Genomic DNA, 2,882 nt, shown 5'->3' with positions numbered 1-2,882 from the left:
CAAAAGGAACAACGGCATACTCGTGAGTACTGAATTTATTAGTACTAGCCGACATGCATATGACATAAGCTTACCCTTCCAGCAGTTTAGTTTCTTTTCAAATCAATCTTCAATACTCTTCCACTCCTTGTTAGAGAGCTTGCGATAGTGAATTGGTATGCCCAGATAACTAAACGGTAGGGTACCCAGTTCACATCCGAACATTTGATTATAAGCATCGTGTTCATCTTTGGCTCTCCCAAAACAAAACAATTCACTTTTATCATTAAAACATTCATCTGTAGATAACCTGCATAAGAGAAGTAATTTTATCATTATAAACCTTATCATTTTTACATAGCCAAAGCGACCAAATAACGACAAGCGGTCCCACCCTGAGAAGAGTTCTAAACCTGCGATCAATCCCATGTAATCAGTTGCCAAATATATTAGCAACAGTACAAGGAGCATACAAGTCAGAAACTATTTGGATGGCTGATATATAGAACGAGGCAATTTGCATTTGAAGAACAAATGTTTTATTGTCTCATCATGCCGACGAAAGACACATCGTGTACTTCCATGACAATTACTCTTAAGAAGGTTATCTTTAGTAAGAATGGCTCCGCGATGAAGATACCATGCTAAGATTTTATTCTTAAGATGTATGTTTATCTTGCAGATCTTCTTGTTATTATCAACTGGCACATCATACTGGAGCAAAGCCGACACCACTGAGAATTGTCCATTTTCATGTAGGTTCCAACGAAATACATCAGACTCATGTGACAATTGCACCATGGACAATCGCTGGAGCAGGATATTACACGATTGGAGTCTGGGTCCAATTAAATCTCTTTTGAACGTCACATTTGGTGGAAAATATTCCAAAACCGTGGTGATAGTATCACCCTTGTGACTCATAATATTGCATAGAGCTGAATATTGTTCCTGGAGTGTAGCATTGCCTAGCCACTTATCCTCCCACAGTATAATTTCTGAGTCTCCTTAATCGAGAAGGGTCCACAGCGGAAGAAATATTTCTTTGTAGCCATTAGACCAGCCCAAAAGTGAGAACCCCTAGGCTTCCAATATAATTGGGATACCGCCTTGGAACCCACATATTTTCATTATAAATTGATGAGGCACAAGGTAGGACATAAGAAACTAAAATTAGCTTCAACTAGGTATAGTTTATTTGTTTTGTTTCCAGGAATGCATCAGTTGTACTGCTGATGCATTGTAGAAGAGGAAAAATCGTGTCCAGATTATAGAGACTGTAACAGCACCGAAAAGGACCAATCAGGCTTCCAAGAACAAGAAAAAAGAGAGAAAAGGGCACTACATGGTCCAGTCTGAATCATGGTGAGGCGCATTCTCTCCTTTAACATCAAACCACATGGGCGACTACGCTCATCGCGCCACCACTTTTTTCTCCACCCCTCACCAACACCAGAGGCCATGACTTGGTGAAGGCTGTGCGGCGTCTGCGACGGTGTGGTTTTTCTCTCGAGGCATGGCCCACGGAGTAGTGAGGTCTTGAAGATTGCAGCTGGTGTCTCTTGATGTTGCAGGGGCTGTCGGTGCAGCGCCCTCGCGTGTCCCTGATTACGTGGTGGTTGGTGGCCTCGTGTAGCAGTACACCTTCATTGTGGAGGGAGGCTCACTCCTCTCCTAGCAGTGCAGATTGTGGTGGCGATGTCCTAACGACGTCTCTAGTGGGTGGGTGCTCCACCTCTATCTTGGCCAAGCGGTAGCTCCGACGTCGTCCTACTGGAGGTGAAGTGGTGAGTTAGATCTGGCAGGCAAGGTGGATGCTCCCATCCACATCTATGGGACACACACGCTAATGCCACTAGTAGCTGCATAGAGGTGGATGTGGGCCAGATTAGGCGGTTGATGAGTGGATTTTACATTCATTTTTACCCTCATTTTAACTGCACATTATCATATATTTTATGTTTATCTCTGCAACTTGTTTGCTAATCACTTATAACTGCAAAGATGGGCAACTCTCCTTGTTTATTCTATTCCTTACATATATGGACATATTTAGGTGGAAATAAAAGCATATATGGAATGTACCCAAGAAGAGGAATGATTCCATATAAAATTGGGCATCAACAAAGTTAACAAAGCAAAAGACGACCAACAGTGGCACCACTACGTATGTGACATACGCAAAAGGACTTTCGTGAAGGGGGCCCAGGTCCAATTTGCATAAGAAGGTATCTGAAACCCTATCCTACCCATCTACATTATATAAAGGATAAGGGCTCTCATAAGCTTTATCTTGCATCCACTGTTAGCAGCCGTCATATTCACCACCGCCGCCATAGCCACCATCTCCATATTACATTAGATTCCACTTATAATCGAGATCACATCACAGCCAGCAACATTCTAAGACTATCAAGCATCCATCTTCAAGTTAGCCATTGTACAGTGTATTATGCTTGTGATTGAATTGTGATCTATGAGTAATCCCCTTGGGCTAAGGGTCGAGGCTTAGCTTGGTAACCCCATATACTCGCACTTCAGGGATCGACAGTATGATTTCCTTTATATGTTTGCACAATGGTGTGTCTCTTGCCTCCTTGATCCTAGGATTCATCATTACCCGGGGCACTAATTAAAGAATGGCACAAGGAGAGGCAACGTGCAAGGAAGAGTGGAAGATTATGCCGAACACCAATGACAGTAAGGCTAGTATGGTAGCTGAAACCAATTCTTTGGGGGACAACGATACATTAACTAAACACATTAGTCTGGTATTTCCTTGATAAACGATATAACCCCGCAAGATGGATTAGGGACAAGGTTGGAAAATCCAGTTTTTGATTCGGAGATAGTTGATCATGGTGTCACAAGGAAACATCACCCACTTATCTATACACAAATTA

This window comes from Triticum urartu, chromosome 2, assembly GCF_003073215.2.
Source record: "Triticum urartu cultivar G1812 chromosome 2, Tu2.1, whole genome shotgun sequence".
Taxonomy (NCBI): Eukaryota; Viridiplantae; Streptophyta; class Magnoliopsida; order Poales; family Poaceae; genus Triticum; species Triticum urartu.
Note: the sequence above shows the minus strand (reverse complement) of the source record.